Below are 21,816 nucleotides of genomic sequence, written 5' to 3' on the forward strand. Positions count from 1 at the left end.
GTTTGAGGTCATTGAGCAGATCAACCTCCAGTCCAAGTTTGAAACATTGGATAATCAATTATATATGCGGACGCCAGTGGGATGTGATAAAGCCACACAATCGAAAACATGTTCACATCGTCCGCATATGCCACAGCTATCTGGGACAAGCTGAGATGTAGGAAACAGATCATCAAAATCCAAGCCGGCAGCACTTGGGTGCAGATAAAGAAACCTTGCTGACCATCTAAAACACGATGGGGACCGCGAACATAAGTGCAATGTGATGTAAAAATATTTAAATAGGTCAGAATGCCGTCCTGAGAACTACAGCAAGTTGCCTCCTCATTCCTTCAGTGGATCTACATGAGTAGACAAAGATTCTTCCAGTATATCAACCCAATGGCATGCTCTAGCTCTTGTTGGATTACTTGCTCAGATGATAACGTGAGACCCATACTATGAAATATATGAGGATCCCCCCACCCTGGCATTTCAGGAGGGATCTTCATGATCTAGGAATAGAGGTCCTACGTGATAAGAGGGAACCTATAGATCAATAAGCCCATCAAACAGCTCTACATATCGTTCACACAGAATTCAGTCGCAGATGCCACAAACAACTTTTCTGTTAGTGCGGTCCTCGGAGAACATCCCCATCTATCGCAGCTGAAGGGCGTCAGCTGCCACTACAAACCAGAGTAGTTTTGACTCAACTAAGCTCGGGACCTTAGAAGGCTTCCGGGAGTATTCAGATGTTCTGAATAATACTGCCATTACCATTCAATTAAGTATAGACGATTATTCCGTATTTCCCGAGAACAATGCTAATTTTGATACCCTAAATGGGTTAATTTGGTTTGCTATACCTTTTCATAAAATACCTTTTAAAACGTACAGATGTTATTCGTTAGAACCCACGTCTGTCCTTTGTTGCACTTCTATGTGTAGATACATTAAGCATTCTTTCACTTTTGTGATGCATGATTAGTTTTCTTGGCTGTGAGAGAGGGAGCAAAGAAAAAACAAAAGATTTCCCCCACATTTGCTCGGAAGGTAAAACAACTACATAATCTAACAGCCAGCCACCAGCAAGCATCAACCAGTCAACCATTCATCTGTATATCCTTGGTATGATGGTCTTTTGCAAATTTTTGCATAATGATGCCGATGTCGTCTTTCTGTCTATCTCTCCGGTGATAAAACAAAATGTTCACATATCTGCGTTTGACATGTTCCAAGTAAAGGACCTTTACGTTCATACTTTATCTCTAGAATTTCTTTGAAGACATTCTATACTCGTTATCGTTTAGTTGAAGCTGTTTTGCATAGCAAGCTTCGTCGTATGTTTCCCTCCGCCGCCGTTACGTTTTTTTCTTATGTCAGCGCAGAGATTTCTTTAGTTAATAATATGGTAACATTTATTTAAGAGATTAGTGTTGGGTGAAAAACGCAGATGGAGGGAAAAGAATGAAATGGAAAAAAATTAGTATAATGTGCGAAGTCATTATAGTATCCTGCGAGACGTGACAATGTCATTAGGTATTAGAGTAAAACTACGTGTGCGTTATTTCTATATCTTTCTTTCATTTTGGTTGTTTAGTTGTTTGTTTCACCCATAAAATTAATGTTCTAATGGTGCATGGATTTATGTATGTGGTGGAGCCCACATATACATCTACGATTTCTTTATGCCATTGAGGAAGTCAATATGTTAAAGTAGATTGTAAAGTGAAACACCGTATGGCATTCAGCTCATTAAATATAATATGCCAAGTTTTGTTTGTCAAATTAGTTTCATTAGTGTTAAAATGTGTTAAACAAAACAGGTACTTTTGGGATTTAGAACTTACTTCGATGTGAGTATAAATACATACAACTGTAAATTGCCGTTATAATGGCCAACAGATGCTACTTTTAAACGATTTTTGAAGGTAGGAGTTTAAATTTTAAACCACTTTTTACCGAAGATAAATCAAAATGTGCATGCCACTAAATCGAATGATGACTCCGATGAAGACAAGTCGTTCCATATATGTATATATTTGTGCAATGGCAAAGTATACCACGGAATCCATTGTATGACCATGAAAATAATGCGAATATAGCGTTACTCCGAAATCTGAAGCATTATATAGCACACTATAAATATTTTTACATTAGGAGGAAGAAACCTAGTACAAATACTTCTCAAATATTTTCGAACCAATTCCAAAATTTAATATAAAGTAATAATTTAATCTTACCAATTGTATAAAGATGCTGACATAACATACCTATAAAGAAAAAATAAAAAATATATTAGTAACAAATAATGAAATAATTAGCAAATATTTTGAAAAAAATCGATTTTTCACAATAAACTTTCTATCCCTATAAGTAGTTTCATTAACATTTAAATGCTGTTAAATCGAACAATTCGATAATTGGTACAAATGGCATGTGCACATGAGCGGAGTAACCCTCGTATAATCTTATTATATAAAAGAGCTTAGTGATAAGAGAGTGAGTGACTGACAGATCATCGCCCAGACGAAACGGCTGAAGCTAGAAGCTTGAAATTTTGGTGTGTAGGGGTGAGATAGGGCTGGGTTTTTGGAAATTCGAACTATAAGGGTACGAAAAGTACCAAAAGGTACTATATATGTATATGGTACCCTCCGGAAGAAATAGAATTCTAAAATTTGGAATGAGGGTCAGAAATGTAGAAATAGATAGGTGTACCAAAGGGTTTTTGAAAATTCGAAGTATAAGTATACGAAAAGTACTAAAAGTTACTAAATTTAGTACAAATTGTATATCTTAAATGGATAGAACATTGAAATTTGGTATGGGAATCAAGGTTGGGAAGTGGTGTTGATGTATGGAAAGCGTTTTAGAAATTCGTACTTATGTGTACGAAAAGTACTAAATTTAGCACAATTTGAATTAGAGTGAACCGATAGAACTGCTTTTGCACACTGGAATTAAAATTAATGTTGAAGAGTAGGATTTGAGTGAAGGGGGTAGTTTTGGAAATTCGGACTTAAGCGTACGAAAGGCACCAAATGGTACTAAATTTGATACAATTTGGATTCGGGTGAACGGATAAAGCTGGAATCTTAAAATTTGGAATAACGATTACGGTGGGAGTGTCAGATTGAGGTAGTTTTAGCAATTCGCACTTTTAGGTACGGAAAGTACTAAATGGTAGTCAATTTGGTGCAATTGGGATTTGCATGAACCGATAGAGCTGGAATTCTAAAATTTAGAATTAAGGTTACTGTGGGAGTGAAGGATTGCGGAAGGCTTGAAAATTCGTACTTATGAGTTCGAAACGAAATAAATTTGGTACAATTTGGATTTGGGTGAATGAAGAGATCTGGAATCCTCAAATTTGGAATTAATATTATCGCTGGAGTATCGAATCAGTCCAAAAACAATTTCTCCTAGTTTGGCTGGAATCATCAAACATTGCCCTCTTATGAATTTAGACTCAATATAATTAAACTACCTTCACTGAAAAGTCGGCGGGTAATGCTTGGTTTAAATTTTGTTTTAAGCGTAATTCAAGGTAAAATATCCTCTAAATTATTACTGAACAAAATCTTAATAAATGTTCCCATTAGACCTACACGAAATTTTCAACTATCACGAGTTCAATATCATCAATCTAATTATGCAAATAACGACCCGCTCCGACGCTTAAATGTCCAGTTTAATAAGTATTACGATCACATAGACTTATCTGAAAATAAGAATATTTTGAAAAGCAAAATAATACTATACCTCAATACATAAATTTCTGCATCTGTTTATAATAGCTTAAAATATTGTAAATATGTATTATATTAGTTTGTAAGGATATTTGTTATATCTATAGACTTAATAAACAAAAGTACTAAATAGTACTAAAATTGGTAAAATTTGGATTTAGGTGAGCTATAATCCTGAAATTTGGGATTAAGATTAGTGTCGAAGTGTAGGTCTCAGGTAGTTTCGAATTAAGATTACTGGTATTATTCAGTGTAGGATTGAGATATTTGGTTGCCGAAATACGTGAGTGAGTATTGGTATATAACGTTGGACGTGTTGTAAGAAATATATACCATAAATTTACGAAAAGTACTAAATCGGTCTAAATTTGTTATTTGTTTGTTATTGTTCTAAGAGTCAGGGTTTATTTATTTTTTTATTTTTTTATTTAAATATTTATTACAATTAAAAATTATAATAAACTTATAGCTAAAAGCACTAGCGACTACGGCTATCGGGGGGGGCTATTTATCGGGCTATTTATATGTAAAGTACTATAATTGGTTTGGGGGTTACTGATAGAACTGGCAATAACAACCGCTGATGGTATATATGGTTGATATAAGAAGGTACGAAAAGTACCAAAGTCGTATTGGAAACACCTACTATAATTTTACAAGAAGTAATAAATGGTACTAAAATTGATCTTTAATTATTTCTTTACAAGAATATTTTGCCTTCTGAGGACAGAAAGCACTTAATTAAAATGCCTCAAAGAATGTGGTTCACTGTTGATGTGTAAGGATGAGATACGGCGGATTTTTTTTTTTTTTTTTTTTGAAAATCGTACTAAAGTATTACGAAATAAAAATAAATATTGATTAAAATTGGTATTAGTACATCAAAGTGTTGAGTGTTCGTCATTTCCATATTAAATATTGTTTATTTATTTTTTAAGTCCCTTCCTCGTGAGAAGTAGCGGACACTTTGCTAGTGTAAATATAAACGAGCATGCCTCTTCATTATCCTTAGACGGAAAGAAATGATTATTTCTTAAACAATTATTTAAACAATTAACGACGCAAAATCACTTATTTTACATATTACTAAGTAATGGGTAACGGTAGGACAGGGTGTGTGTCCCACTATAAAAACGACAGATGTGAGTTTATCTCTCACCGTCGGCAAACAATTTTTGTTAGCACAAACAAACCCCTTTTTCCCAGATGAGGTGTGGTGTGTTTGAGTGAAAAATTATATTTTATTATTGTAAGGTAATGCAGCTTAATATCAGTTTTTTGTTGTTTTTACACTTTAAAGACAAAAACTTTTTTAAAGTGGTGTGCAGTTAACATTGATTTAATTTTAGTAAAGGCAGAGAAGACTAGTTTCGTCCAACCATAGACAAATTATCGTATAGACAAAGAAATACTCATATTATGTGCTGTCAACCAACTCGAAACAGAAAAACTGAAAATTGTTCGGAGGCGATTTTTGGAGGAACATGGAAAGATTTTCTTCTATATTTCTAATTGATGATATAGATTTCGTCAAATACTAACTCCATAGAGTTTTTGTTAGAACAAAATATTTATAAAATCGTGACATTTTTAATTGAGCGATTCTGTCAACAAACTCAATGTTAACAACATTGGTGATAGCATTTCTTTGTCTATAAAATTCATTTGTCTATGGTCCAACGCCACTTGGACTCATCAGTTCTCTTAGTTTTTTTTGTATTGAAACAAATAACTCTTCCCCAATTTTATGACGATACGAGCTCAAGAATAAATGTGCTCGTGTCGTCATAAAATTGGGGAAGAGTTCTTTTGTTTTTAGAACCGCTATATCTTATGAATGGTTCTTTTTATGAAAAAATTATAAAGACCAAGTTTGTAGAGAATTTTTCTGTTTACAATATGTGCTCTAGTAAGTTTTTGATTTGACCCACCGTTTTCAAGAAAAAATCCGAAAACATAAAAAATTCCTAAATTTTGACCAGAATAACCGGTTTTTGCACACATAGCGTTGATGGAGACTTGTTTGCTTGTGATCGCAAACTCTACCCTGACATTTTTGGAAAAGAACGAAATGTGAGTGTCATTCTCATTTAAATGGGAATATTTGGCACTTTAAGAGCTCAGTTTTTCACCAAGAAAGCATCAAATCAAAAAGCTGATAAAGCCAATTGATAATTCCCTTCGCCGGGATGAAATCATGATATTGGTAGCGATCAGTAAATTTTGCAATACTTGTCAGTTCGTTTTGCAAACAATGCATTCCATAATAGAGAGTAGAGCAATCATTAGAATAGAGCAATCATTTAATAAAAACTCAATCAATCTGTCTAGGGTATTAGCGCCTTTGCTCTGAATGTCTTCATTAATACAGGTCAATTTTGTTGAAACGCATTTAAGTGCATACAACTCAAATAAAGTGTGATAGGCTTCTTTATAAATAGGCTTCAATAGGCTTATTTCTCTGTGAGACCCCCACCAATCCCCAACCCTCGTGTGGATCCGATCAAAATTCCGACCTGTAGTGTGATTGCACAGTTGCGATATCTCAGTTGTTTGACCACCATCGTTGTAAAGATGATATTTTCTACTTGAAATAAAACGTTGGCCTTTTCTCCAAATAAGTTTTTTTTTCACATTCCGACCCCTGAATAATATCCGACCATTACCAAAATCAATAGGTTTTTCCTCTGTGGGACCCCCATTAACACCCAAAATTTCGTGATGATTTAATAAAAATTGCCACGTGTAGCGTGATTACAAAATAAAAAATTAAAAATTTAATGTATTAGCTACTATTGCGATATCTCCGTTATTTGGTCACCTACGCCAACCTGCTTTACATCATTGTAAAGATGGGATTTTCTACTTTCATAGTCAGACTTTGATTTTGGAAGGTGCCCAACCAAAGCTTTGATATTCGTCATTATTATTAAAATCGCAAAATACGACAACCTACGTTACATCGTTGCAAAGGTGACATTTTCTACTTTCCTTGCCAGGTTTTGCTTTTGATATACCCCTTATAGAAACCGAGATATTCGCTTTGAAATAAAATGTCGACTTTTTCTCCAAATAAGTTTTTGCCCATTCCGACCCCCACATAGTGGTGTAGGGTATAAAAACCAAACAAAGTCCCGCAATTTGACCCTTGAATCCGAATAACTTTTTTTTGCACACATAGGATCGATGGGGACTTTTAGGATGTTGCTTCTAATGGCTAAACCTAGCTTTCCACCAAAATTCAAATTTGTGGGAATTTTAGCCATTTCAATGTCTATTTTGACTGGACTATTCCGTTCTTAGAAATTCACGCATTATCGATTTTTTAGCAATGTAAATATATTTCGGTTATTGATGTTTTGGCACACAGAAGTGTTTTGTTGCATTTATTCTTGTTTTGATTTCTATTTTATTACTCTGTGTCCACATTGTAAACCAAGGACATGTTTTTCAAGTTGTTGGCCATCTACTTTTTTACTGCTTTAAATCTCAGTATTTCCAATGGCTGGTTTTCCCACCCACACACATTTCGATAAAACACTGACATTTCTAAAAAAACAACAATCTTATTTCTGTGAATGAAGTTAGAAAATACGACAGTTTATGTATTTGATACGCTTTTGTTTTGTTTTCATCTTTTCTCTTCGTTCTTGCTTCATTGCAATTTTACGTGCAGATTTTATTTCCTCTGACTTTAACATGAAATTCACAGTTTATTGTTGTTGGGATTTTAAGGATTTGTTATAGAATATATTTTTTTTATCTAGAGTTTTGTGATTTGTCTTTGGTTGTGGGTATGTTATGCTTTTTTATTTCTTATACCATTTCTTATACATACATACATAACTCATAGAAGTTTATAACGTTAGACACTAAGCGAGTCTTTATGGTTATGATTGGGCTTTACAGTCCCATTCCCCCCCCAAAGAACACTTATTCGGATCTCTGTACTGGACGACCCTAATACGAAAATCTATGTTAGTCTATAAAATAAAAGCAACACGTACATTGGCCATTTAATATATTTTTGTGCGAAAAAGGGCCTTGTATTGTTGCTTGCAAAAATTATGACTGTACATCTCAATGATCCTTACAATACTCCACTCCACTTAGTGTTAAAAACAACTTCTGAAGAAATATAGCGTAATGCTGGGAAAAAATATGAAGCTGAAAAATGAAGTTGTACATTTGCCGTGGGGTAGTACATTTGTTTTCCATGGGACATGTTCTTTGAATAAAACGAAGCAATGAAGTGGAGAAGTGAACTAAAAATTCTAAATTCCTATGACACTATAGAAATTGGGTTGAAATGGCCATTATCCATTCTCCCTCAACAGATCCTACAATTATATTAACCTCATGTAAAAACTCTAGACGAGAGCAATGGATGCCGTCGCATGTGCTTTTGTCAAAATTATTCTCAAGTTATTTCTGCAAAATTTCTTAAGTTTTGTGTCACAATTTCATCTTTCTTTCTAAGAAAACTTTGCCACCAATTAAATTAAAGAAAAACTTTAAGAAATTCCATTCAATTAAATGACAGAATGTTTTATTTTTCTGTACAAGAAAAAAATCGAAACCGAATTAAAAAAAATAAAACCGGAGATTGTAAACAAGAAAACATGGGTAAATGAAAAAAGTGTATGTGTGTTGCTGATATGTAAGTTGTTTTTAACCACAATGTCTGAAATGTCAAAAGAAATCTTTTCTTACAACAGGCCATCTTGATAAGAGATTTTATTTATTACAGAAAAGAATAGATTTATTTTTTTTTCTTTTTCTCGTTCAAATGAAATGAAATGCTGTACATTTTTTATTCAATTTACAAAACATTGAAATTGAATTGTAAAACTGTGGATGTTGTATCTGTCTGGCTGGCTTCTTGACCAATGAATGATAAAAAAATTAATTTTAAGTTAGTTTGCAATGTAAAATTCTTCCATTTTATTTTTGTATGTAGGCATATATATAAATTTAAGAAATGTTTTGTGGACGAATTAAACTGTATTTTAATTGGAGTTAGAGTGCTGAACTACAACAGTAGAATTCCAATTGAAAAAGAGTCTATAGCAAATATCTTTTGTACACAGAAGTAATATTATTGCAAAGGGTTATTGTTGTTGTTTTTTTCTGATTATATTATTTTTAATATTTTATGGAACATGAATTTTATTACTTTCGAAAAGAAAAAATCCCTTTTAGAAACCCCAGTTGCAATGTATCACGTAATTGATAGAGTAATAAAATAATAAAATTGTAATTTAATTCATCAATGTAAATCAAATATAAAAACGGACATGATACTCTACTCAATCTGGTTATAAAATGTTGTAATCATTTATTGCTTTTTTGGTGAAAAAAAAACATAAGCAATTGTAGGCAAAGAGTTTTATGGATTTTTGTTTATTTTTTCAAGGGAAATGAAAGAAATTATATTTGCTGCATACTTTTATGAGCATGTGATGTGCTTTTCAGTCGTGATTATTCAGGTAGAAGTTTAGATTTTTTTCGCGTTGAATAAAGCTCTAAAGGTGAGAACACAGTTGGCTCTTAGCTTTATTTTCCTGCTTAGCATATTTCTTCACTAGGCCGCTTATTTCTTGGTATCACATATCGAAGCGTAAAATTCATGGGCGCTATAAACATAATTATTTCAATATATCAAATAAAATTCAATTTTTTAATATGAATTGTTCGCAAATAATTAGTACCGAACATGAAAATTCTATTTTTCAGATTGAAAACCTGTTTATATCAAATTGAATAGCGAAACGAAATGTCAACAAGTAAGAACGGCGTTAAGTTCGGCCCTCCACCACAAGTTGTATTGAAGAAAAATGCAATAATTAGTTTCTTTTCGTGTATGAAGAAGACTTAATTCTAAATTTCAGCAATTTCGGTAAAACAATGTGAGGCACCATTCTATGGGGGCTATTTCAAAACATCGATCTATACCGACAAATTTCTGACGGAAAGGTTTTAGGCTCAAAGAAGACAAAATACCAAATTTCCTATATTTCGGTAAGAGAATGTGGCTAAAACTAAAAAAATACCGAAAATCAAGAAGTAAACTTCTATGGGGATATAGGAAGACGTGGACCTATACTGATAATACTCTTCTGGAATATTTTATAACTCTTGGAAGATGAAATAACGAATTTCAGCCATTTCGGTTGGATATTGACGTCACAATCTTCAGTATTACGAAAATCCGGAGGTACCGTTTTATGGGGGCTATATCGAAAAGTGGACCTATACAGACGAATTTAAGTCAGAAATGGGGCAATATGAAAGCGTGGACCTGTACAGACATATTTCTGGCGAACAGTTTTATATCACATTGAATACTAAATACCAAATTTCAGCCATTTTGGTGGAATATTGAAGACACTTTTCCATGGGGGCTAAATGAAGGCATGGACATATACCGACAAATTTAAAGGGGAAGTTTGAGTACCCCCAATGAAGTCTAAATACCAAATTTCAGCCATTTCGGTGGAATATTGAGGCCACAACGTTCAAAATACCGAAAATCGGGAGGTACCGTTCTATGGGGGCTATATGAAGGCGTGGACCGATACCGACAAAATTCTGGGGGAAAGTTTTGTACCCCCACCGTAGATTAAGTACCAAATTTCAGCCATATGGGTGTGATAATGAAGCTAAAACCTACAAAATACCGAAAATCGGGAGGTACCGTTCTATGGGGGCTATATGAAGGTGTGGACCGATACCGACAAAATTCTGGGGGAAAGTTTTATACCCCTAAAGAAGACTACGTACCAAATTTCAGCTATTTTGGTAGAATAATGAAGCTAAAACCTTGAAAATGCCGAAAATCGGGAGGTACCGTTCTATGGGGGCTATATGAAGGTGTGGACCGATACCGACAAAATTCTGGGGGGAAGTTTTGCACCCTTAAAGAAGACTAAGTTCCAAATTTCAGCCAGTTCGGTGTGATAATGAAACTTCAAAATACCGAAAATCGGGTGGTACCGTTCTACGGGGGCTATACCAAAACGTATACCGATATAGCCCATTTTCGATACCAACCGTCCTGCAAGTAATAACAACTTCTGTACCAAATATTGGCTATCTATCTTTAAAATTGCGAGCTCTATCTTGATTTCAACAGACAGACGGACGGACAGACGGACATGGTTAAATCGACATAGAATTTTTTGCTGATCAATAAAATATATACTTTATGGGGCTCCGACGAATATTTCGATGTGTTACAAACGGAATGACAAATTTAATTATACCCTCCATATGGTGGAGGGTATAAAAATGAAGCCAGGGGAAGAATTTAAAAGTTCAACAATTTCCAACTTTGTGGTCTGTCCTATTAAAAACAGTACAATTTCACTTTTGCGCTTTGAAGCGAGGCAGAAAAAATAAGCAACAAAAATCCATTGTTAACCCTCCGTCATGCACATGTTCCAATAGTCACGTACGTAGCGCATGTATCTGGCCAGATACAGTATGTATTTCAGTACATTCAAATATGCTATTTTAGTGATAATATTATATTCTTGTATTGTTATCATGCCAGGCAGATATATATTTTCACTTTTTTTGTTCTTAGTACATGCTTAACCCGTGTAAAAAATATGAGAAATAAAACAAGAAAAATTGTATTTTTGTGTTTACTCGTAATGTCAAAAAAATAACAAGAATTTTTATAAAGTTCATTTCAATTAAATTTAGTAGTTATAAAGTAAGTTTTAATTAATTCTTAATTAAAAAGTCTCACAAAGCTTCAGGTAAGCAACTAAAACATGTATAATCTGATTTCGAATGTTGTAGGCATACCGGATTGGAGCAAAATGTGTGTGTATCTGGTCAGATACATGCGCTACGTATACGATGTATAGATGAAAAAATCTACATAAATTTAGATTGTTGTTGTTTTTTTAAAGTGTTTTTTCATAAAACGATACCTTACAATATTTGTAGAGGGTACCTGGAGACTCAAACCCCTAGCTAAATCAGAAATATATTTAAATCGCAGTTGAATTCGTAAAATATCTGGCCAGATACATGTGCATGACGGAGGGTTAATTTGAAAATTTTTGCCTTTTTAGGCGAAGATCATTCGAAGCCGCTCCACATCTGATATGTCTGAAGAGTCTTTACCGAAGACGAAACATGCATGTCACATAGTGGTGGGTGTGTGGGTTCGAATCGTCGGCTTTCCTTTTTCACTTGCATAATAGATCATAAAGCTCGATTAAAAAAAAAATAAATAAATAAATTAAAAAATTAATCTTAAAAAAAATGATCTTCGCCTAAAAAGGCAAAAGTTTTCAAATAAATAAAATCAGCTGAGCCAGGCTGGGTTTTGAACCCACGTCCTTGAAAAACACAAGAAAAAATGTTGTCACGGCGTGTTAGCGTTCAGAGCCAAACTCATAACTTTCAAAAAAGGCAGCGCTAAGCGTTTGTCATGAAAGCACAACTAAATGGGAAAATCCTCATTGTTGTTGTAAAATACAAAACAAAAATGCATTTGAAAGAAGAAAAGTTCGAGGACATCGAAGCCGCTCCACATCCGATATGTCTGAAGAGTCTTTACCGAAGACGAAACATGCATGTCACATAGTGGTGGGTGTGTGCATAATAGAAAAAAAATCCATTGTGTTCTCGCCTTAAAACCCAGGAGATAAGTCATTTTATTTTTACTGGGTACAGTCAGACCTCGTTTAACCGTCGGGACCGGAGGCTTTACGGATAATCGATTTTCCCCGTTCATGGAGTAACACTGTTTCTCAATATGTAGTTTAAAAAAAAATATGAATTTTTACAAATATTTATAAATAAGAGCAATAAGGAATTTAATGTGAACTTTAAAAGCTTTAAAATAATTCATTTCTGCATAGTTTTTGTCCATTGAAATAGGGTCAAATGAAAAGCTTTTCAGTGTTAATCGGTGTGATATTCTGTTTTTTCATTTCCCGTTTTGAAATTTTAAATTTCAAAAACAACATGCTATGAAAAAAAAAAAACAAAAGAAAAATATAACAAGTAAAAAAGCGTCAGTTGGCTTTGCCGACAGATGTGCCAATGTGAAGTGAAACCTTTACCTACGGGCAGATCGAATGTATTAAAGGTCTCTTCAGAATTTTGTGGCCCTTTTTGGACATTTCAACTTGCCGACAAAAATGTGGATTAGGAATTAACTGCACTAAGACACAAATGTTGAACTTTTGTGTTGGAGGTACCCTAGGGAGGACCACATGGGCCGACATGGGCCATTTTAGAAGTTACACTAAATATTAGGAGACAAAACAAAATATTAGGAGTTCCAAAGTTTGAGCCAAATTGGTTGCCCCATCCAAGTGATATCGTGCATACCATTTTGGGAGACAAAACAAAATATTAGGAGATCCAAAGTTTCAACCAAATTGGTTGCCTCATCCAAGTGTTCTCGTGCATACCATTTTAGTGAAATTTTTTAAATATAGGGGGAAAGACTCGGAATTCGACCGGTATTGCCCCATAAAACTAAGTTTGGATATAATATGACGTGCTCTCTGACAGCCATATATGGTGACATAGGGATTTTTTTTGCACCTTTCGGGCTGTTTTCCTAAGAAATATGGACTTGCCCCTGAAAAAACATTTACCGTCGTAATGAAGGTAGTGAATGCAAGTTGCTTCAACAAAAATTAAAGTGATTCGATATCAGGTCTTAAGGTCAAATTTTGGACCGAATCGGCAGATCCGTTCGAGAGTTATCTTGCGCTCCATCTACTACACACGGTGTCATAGGGGCTTTTTGCATATTTCAGGCCATTTTCTGGGAAGTATGGACTTGCCCCTGAAAAAACTTGCACCGTCGTAATGGGAGCAGAGAATACAAGCTGCTGTAACAAAAATCGAAACGATTCGAGAGCAGGTCCTAAACTGAACTTTTACGAAATTTTGTGTGGGAGGTACCCGAAGAAGGAGTGCACTGATTGACTCCGTTTTCGAACTTTATCTAAGTTTAGTAGTAATTTCAATATATGCAAAGCATGGATCAAATCGGTTATTTCCTTCAAGGGTTATCGTGCGCACAAATTTTCCGAACATTTTCGAACTTTTGTGGGGGAGGTACCGGAAGGAGTGGACCGATATAGCTCATCTTGGAACTTAAACTAAGTTTGGGCAAAATATTACGAAAGTCAATTTAGGACCGAATCGGTTAATCCATTCGAGAGTTATTGTGCGCACCAGCCAGCCAGCCAGACAGACGGATATTGCTCAATCGACTCCAAATTGTCTGAAACACATTTCGTATAAACATACTTGGGTTTAATGGTTTTATTTCGATGAGGCACATTTTGCCCGTATGAAAGTGTATACACCCTCGTTAGCATAAATGCTGAGGGTATAAACAACCCCCTCTAGAGTTGACGAACCCCGCAAACGTTTTAAAGACCATGATCTGCGAATCTGCACCTGGATTATTCGCACTCTTTATAGAGAAGGTGTAGTTTACGCACTGGCGGATGTAGACAGTAGGGTGAAGACCATCGTATGGCCAATATAACTGCCATTCCGGAAATATGATATCTTTGGGCCGACAATAGGGAAATTCAGTCCCCACCGAGAAGCGTGTGCTACGGAACAGATAGACACCGCATATTCCACTCAACTAGCCCAATTGCTTAATCAAAGCACTCCTCGTCCCAAAAACATATTAGCACAATGGCAAAGTATTGCCCACTTCATGCAAATGGCCGCAAAATCCATACTCTGATACCAGAGACCTCCACTAAGGTAGTTATGTATGGTATGTAACAATGAGGCATATACGGTTACTTTACAATCAGTAGCAACGCGTAGCGCACGAGAGTGGTACCGGGAGAATAGTAGAGAAGAGAAACGTCCATAGGAAAAATAGAGGAGTGAAAAAGCGGAAAAAAGCGAAAAAATCGAGATGAACAGGAGATAGAACGAACTCCGAATACTCTACCAACGAGTGATGGTACAGGCATACCAAGAGAATGGTACGGATATAATTTCCTGTAATTTGGATATAGTTTATGTGTTCGGAATATGAAAAGAGCATTTCCAATCTCTTGCTTTTCAATACAAGCGAAGACGACGACGAAACCGCAGATCAAATCCCAGATGATGGTATTAAATTTATACCGACCGGCCAAGATGGGGTAATGACAGCAAAAACAATGTTTGGGTACCAACATATTTTTTATGGTTGGAGAGTATTTTGGTCAAAGAGAGTAACAAGAGGGCTCTCGCAGCTTCGGAATGCTGGTTTATAATAAAGAGCTGTGTGCATGTGCATTGTTCGGATTTCGTTACGAAGTCGGTACGATTGGTTTGCTGGGCTGTTATTCCCTACATTTTCATCGGTCTCACCATCACATTGACAATGTATCAACAAACCACAACACAACCCCCACCATCACATTGAGACTATCAACAAACCAACAACTTCCGCTGTTAGTCCGGTCAAAATAGACATTGAAATAGCAAAAATTCCCACAGAGCTGAATTTTGGTGGAGAGCTAGGGTTTGCCATTAGAAGCAATGTCCTAAAAGTCCCCAGCGATCCCATGTGTGCAAAAAAAAAATTATTCGGGGTCAAAGGTCAAATTTTAAGGGTTTTTAGTTTTTCGGATTTATTTTTTGAAAACGGTTGATCTAATCAAAAAGTGACTAAAGTAAAAGCAAAATTTGTATCAGCTTTGTTTGGTGGTGTGTGGTGGTTGTTAGTCAATAAAAACAAAAAACTCGCCAAAATTCTTTTTTGGGACATATGTTAGAGAGGCCACTTTTTTCTGTGTGTACATGACGTTGAACTAAATTGTTTGTGCCTTTGTATTGTCCAATTATATATAATGTTTTTTTTTTTAAATTTTAATTTTTTTACTAAATTCAGTATTTCTTAAGTTTTTTCAATAATAAATATACAAATAAATAATAGCAAAAAATACAGCCCCGTTTTTTTTAAATTTTCATTCAAAAAAAAAACAAGTAAGAAAAGCATTAAGTTCGGTCGGGCCGAACTTTTTATACCCTCCACCACAAATTTCAGCCATTTCGGTGGATTAATGTGGCCACAACCTTCAAAATACCGAAATTCGGAAGGTACCGTTCTATGGGGGCTATATGATGGCGTGGACCTATACCTACAAATTTCTGGGGGAAAGTTTTATACGCCTAAAGAAGACTAAATACCAAATTTCAGCCATCTCGGTGTGATAATGAGGCTAAAACGTTCAAAATATCGAAAATTGGGAGATATTGTATTATGGGGGCTATATCAACACGTGGACCTATATAAACATTTTATGGTAGAAATGTTTCTTAGGCTCTGGAAACACAAAATACAACGTTACAACCGATTCTTTGGTCAAATGGGTCTAATACATTCAAAATATATTAAAATGACGCGTACTTTATAAGGGGTCTTATGTGGGGACTATACCAAAACGTGGACCTATATAGCCCAACTTTGGTAGGAATATTTTCTGGCCTCTGAAGACACAAAATACCAAATTACAACCAATTCTGTGGTCAAATGGGTCTAATACATTCAAAATATATTAAAATGACGCGTACTTTATATGGGGCCTTATATGGGGGCTATACCAAAATGTGGACCTATATAACCCAACTTTCGTAGAAATATTTTTTGGCCTCTGGAGACACAAAGTACCAAATTACAACCAATTCGGTGGTAAAATGGGCCAAATATCTTAAAAATTCCTTAAAACGACGACGCGTCACGCGTCATTTTGTATGGGGGCTATACGAAAGCGTGGACCTACATAGCCCACTTTCAATACCAAAAGTCCTACGTAAATATAACATATTTTCCCAAAATTTCATCAATCTACGTCAATCCGTTCGGACGCTAGAGTGATTTCCACAGACGGACAGACGGACAGACAGACAGACGGACGGACATGGCTATATCGATGTAGAATTGCACGCTGATCAAGAATATATATACTTTGTGGGGTCTACAATGATTATTTCGAGTAGTTACAAACGTAGTGACAAACTTAATATACCCCCATCCTATGGTGGAGGGTATAAAAAAAATACTGAGGGGTTTTAGCTGATACTGTATGTATACACATATTTATATCAATTATGTCATGATGTGAATGTGGCAACTGTGTTTCATATTGAGAGTATTTGACACTTGACATAAAATATTGATATGGATGGCATCGTGTTAACAAAAGTATTTCAATTTTCCAGATTCTTGATTTAACTCGTTTTCCTCGTATACTCTTTCGATAGGCAGGTTTACATAAAAATCTACTAGACACACATATTCCATGAAATCTATGAAGCCTTTTAATATTTATCATGTGTAAATGCGTACGTATTTATGTATATACATACGTAGGTACGAACAGTTGTATCTTCTGAAACCATAGCAAATATTGTGTATTGTGTAATTGATGAAAATATGTTGATGACATATAAAATTTAATATACAAATTTTAATAAATTATGTATCAAATTTTAAGTGTGTCATCACTGTAACTAAAGAGAAAAGATGGTACTAATGTCACAGCATGATGATATTAACAAATAGAAAGAAATTTTTCTTTGGTATAAATAAAAATAATTCATGTTAAAAATATTAATTATTGCCTTTAAAATATATTTTATAGAGGAGAAAATATTTGCAGGCAAATAATTTCAATTGGAAAAAATATAGATTGTCTATCCTTGGGATACGAATATGTGTAGATTTTATATTAAAATCATATGATTTTACTTGTTATAGGTAGACCCTAATAATTGTACTTATTGTGACTATTAGCTGCAAACATTTAATGTTTAATAGATATTAATTATTATGCTTCGACGCTAGTTCATCGAAGCTTGCATATCTATTTTGAAAAAATTAGTCTCATTTGGAGTAAAAAATGTTCTTAAATAATCCAAAATCATTGGCCGACCATCGATTAAAAATATTCGTTAACAATTTACGTTCATTTGGCTGATGGACACTTGAAACAACATACATACAAATGCAATTTAAATTAAAATCACTCATAAAGAAATTAAATGACAAATAATCTTGATATGTTTGTATTGCTGTTTTTAAATTTGTAAAACTTCTTAACATACCTATAACAAATTAAAACAATAAAGTTTCTGTATTTCTCGTCCCTTGAAACTGAAAATAATTGTCTTTTTAGGAAAGAAATAATTAAAAGGATTTCAATTTTTTTGAGCAACCTACTTTCTTTATGAAAGTACAAAGATGCAACAAAAAAAAAAAAAAAAAAAAAAAAAAAACAAATAACTAAAAAAGAAGTAAGAGACAGAGTAAATATATAATTTATTATTTGTCTAAAAATTTATGTACAAAAGAAACAAATTTAATTGCAGTAGGATTTTAGGTTTTTTTTTTGTGTCTTAAATAAATATTCTTTGTTTTTTTTTCATCTTTTCTTTGAATTGTCTATTGTGGCAAAGGAAAAAACTTTTCCCCTAAAGTTTTTTTTTTTTATTTGCCCCGTAAAAGAGAAATTTCGAAATAATAAAAAAGAAAACTTGTAATGCTTGACTTGTTGTAAACACTTATTTACTAACGAAATAACAAAAGTTATAGAAATATTTCCACTTCAATAAAAAATTGCTGGGAGAAAAATGCATGATAATTATTGAAAATTTGATTATGAAATGTATTGATAAATTGGTAGGGGTGTTTTATAGAATAGAGGACCAACGTTGGGGTCACATACAAAATAAAAGAATAACGTAGGAGACTTCTGTGGAATAGAGACCCGCCCTAGGGGCCGTTATGGGCCACCGAAGAGGTCTTCTATGGAATAGAAGACCACTGTTGGGGTTTACTATATATGGAAGACCACCGCAGGAGTCTTCTGTAGAATATAAGACCACCGCAGGGGTCTGGAATATAACACCACCGTAGGGATCTTCTATAGTATATAAGACCACCGTAGGGATCTTCTATAGTATATAAGACCACCGTAGGGATCTTCTATAGAATAGAAGAGCACAGAAGATGTCTACAACAGAATAGAAGACCACCGTAGTTGTCTCCTACAGAATAGTTACCACCATATGGATATTCTATAGAATAAAATACTACCTTAGAGGGATTCTATAAAATAGAAGACAACCATAGGGGCCTTCTGTATAATAGAAAACCACTGTAGGGGCCTTCTGTATAATAGAAAACCACCGTAGGGGTCTTCTATACAATAGGTAAACACCGTAGAGGTCTTTTATATAATAGAAGACCACCGTTGAAGTCTCCTATAGAATAGAAGAACACCGTGGGTGTCTATTACAGAATAGAAGACCCCTGTGAAAGGGTGTTCTATAGTGAAGAAGACCACCGTATGTGTCTTCTATAGAATAGAGAACCATCGTAAAGGTCTTCTATAGAGGAGGAGACCACCGTAGGGGTCATCTATGGATTAAAAGACCACCGCAAGGGTCTTTCATAGAATAGAAGACCATCGTAGTGGTCTTCTATGGAATAGAAGACAGGGGGATTAGCTTTTCACCGTAGGGGTCTTCTGTAGAATATATGACCACCGTAGAGGAAGATCATCGTAGTGGTCTTCTATAGAGTAGATAACCATCGAAGTCGTTCCCTATTGAACAGAAAATCAACTGAGGGATGTTTTATTAAGTAGAAGCCCGCCGCAGGGGTCTTCTATAGATTAGAAGATAACGGGTTGATAGCTCTAAATTTTGTACGATTAATAAGGCGTCCCTAACAGAATAAGCAGAAATAGTCACAGTTCGCCAGCCATAACCGCTGTGTCACCTATTCTGACAAATAACAGCACCTGACAACCTGTCATTTCTCTTGGGTCAGACAATCTCCCCATAATTGTCTCCATCAGCAGATCGCCCGATTTCATTACCTCTGAACACCGCACTTGAATCAATTATGGGAAAGCCAATTGGTCTAGTTTCAGAGAGTTCACTAATCACCGCCTGTGATATCTGCCCAACACTTCTAACGTACGGATACTAGAAAAGACGTCGGGATTAGCAAATGATAGTAATGATATTCGCTTTGCCAAACCCAGTGACTTCAGAGTCGGACCCTGGTAAGAAGAAGAAAGAACCTTCACGTTTGGCGACGTTGCGCTGACTGAACCGAAGAGTCATTTTAATTGGCAGTACTACGTCGCTGCACCTCATTCCCGCACATATTAGTCGAGACCTCAACCAGAGCAAACACAGTCGTGGTGGCGCTCGACTTATCACAAGCCTTTGGAGTGACTGATAGTACTTCATGCTCAAAACTACCCTCCGGCCAAGTTTGAAACATTGGATAATCAATTCTATGTGTGGACTCCAGTCGTATGTGGAATTCAGAAACAAGAAGACCAATCCCTGTGGAGTAAACTATGGAGTTCCCAAGGTGGGGTGATATTTTCGGAACTGTTTAACCTCTACCTGTATTCCACCCCCTCCAAAAAGCGTTGTGACTGTAATGTATACTTATGATTCGACGATTTTGGCATCAAGTTCCTTCCCTGATGTAATTATTGAAAGGCTGAAGTCCCATTAGACAGACCGTTTGCACGACAGGAATATGCAATTATCCTCCACGTAATCGACGTCCACTCTGTTCACCACATAGACTGCAAGATTCTAGGGGTCACATTCAACAGAATTTTCACATCGTATTCACATGCCACAAATATCAGCGACAAGCTGAGATATAGGATCAAGGTCATCAAGTCCCTAGTCGCCAGCACTTGGGGTGAAGATAAATAAACCTTTTTGGTCTGTGGTAAGCTAGCTGTCGTTTCTCTTGTGTCAGACAATTTCCCCATAATTGTTTCCATCAGCAGATCGCCCGATTTCATTATGGGAAAGACAATTGGTCTAGTTTCAAGGAGTTCACTAATCACCGACTGTGATATCTGCCCAACTCTTCTGACGTACGGATACCAGAAAGGACGTTCTGAGACATCAACACTGCTGCCGCCGCTAGCCATATACGTGCTGGTCAAATACCCGAAGTGAGACCAAATTTCCCAGCAAAGACGGCAGGATTACCAAATGAGTGTAATGATATTCGCTTTGCCAAACACAGTGACTTCAGAGTCGAACCCTGGAAAGAAGATAGGAGCTTCACGTTTGGCGACGTTACGCTGACTGAACCGAAGAGTTCTTTTAATTGACAGTACTAGGTCGCTGCACGCCATTTCAGCAAATATTAGTCGAGGCCTCAACCAGAGCAAGCACAATGGTGGTCAACTTATCAAAAGACTACTCAAGACTACTCTCCGGCCAAGTTTGATACATTGGATAATAAATTATATGTGTGGACTCCAGTCGTATGTGGAATTCAGGAACAATAAGACCAATCCCCGTAGAGTAAACTGTGGAGTTCCCAAGGTGGGGTGATATTTTCGGAACGGCTTAACCTCTAACTGTATTCCACCCCCTCCAGACGGCATTGAGTCTGTAATGTTTACTGATGATTTGACGATTTTGGCGTCAAGTACCTTCCCTGATGTCAGTTGGGAAAGGGTGAAGTTTCATTAGACTGACCGTTTCCATGCCAGGAATATGCAAATGTCCGCCACGTAATGTACGTCCACGGAGTTCACCACATGGATTGCAAGATTCTAGGGGTCACATTCAACAGAATGTTCACGTCGTATTCACATGCCACAGATATCTGCGACAAGCTGAGATATAAGATCAATGTCCTCAAGTCCCTAGTCGCCAGCACTTGGGGTGAAGATAAATAAACCTTTTTGGTCTGTGGTGAGCTATGCGGCTCCAGTTTGGTCTGTGAATGTAAGTGCAACGCGATGGGAGCGTAAGGCTGAGGAACGCCAGATGCCACGACAAAAAATAGTAGTTTTGGATCAACTAGGCTCAGGGTGGTGCAACTGTCTAAATGCATATACGATAAGGATCGGTGACACTGTGCAAAACATCAGACCCTCCCGACACACAACACCTCTTCAACTGCCTAAAACTACTCAACTAAATCCAGTAGCTTTGTTGCCACAACACATAGAAGCAGCCAAACGAACCGAAAAACGAGCTTGCAAACACTGTTACAACAACAACAATAGTCTATGCCTGG

General features: G+C 35.8%; 1 protein-coding gene across 19 annotated transcripts in view; it reads right to left on the reverse strand.

Moving 5' to 3' along the window:
- The window catches only part of Fur2 (furin-like protease 2), a 719,646-nt gene that overhangs the window by 207,076 nt on the left and 490,754 nt on the right, over positions 1 to 21,816 (reverse strand). The window contains exon 2 of one of the 19 annotated variants that reach the window (XM_073976176.1): positions 2,226 to 2,255. The exons of the other annotated variants lie outside the window; for them this stretch is intronic. The gene's annotated coding sequence lies outside the window, so the exon portion shown is untranslated. The remainder of the gene's footprint in view (positions 1 to 2,225; positions 2,256 to 21,816) is intronic. 19 annotated transcript variants of the gene reach the window in all.

This window comes from Musca autumnalis, unplaced genomic scaffold (assembly GCF_047663935.1).
Source record: "Musca autumnalis isolate F117 unplaced genomic scaffold, ASM4766393v1 scaffold_3, whole genome shotgun sequence".
NCBI classification, from domain to species: domain Eukaryota; kingdom Metazoa; phylum Arthropoda; class Insecta; order Diptera; family Muscidae; genus Musca; species Musca autumnalis.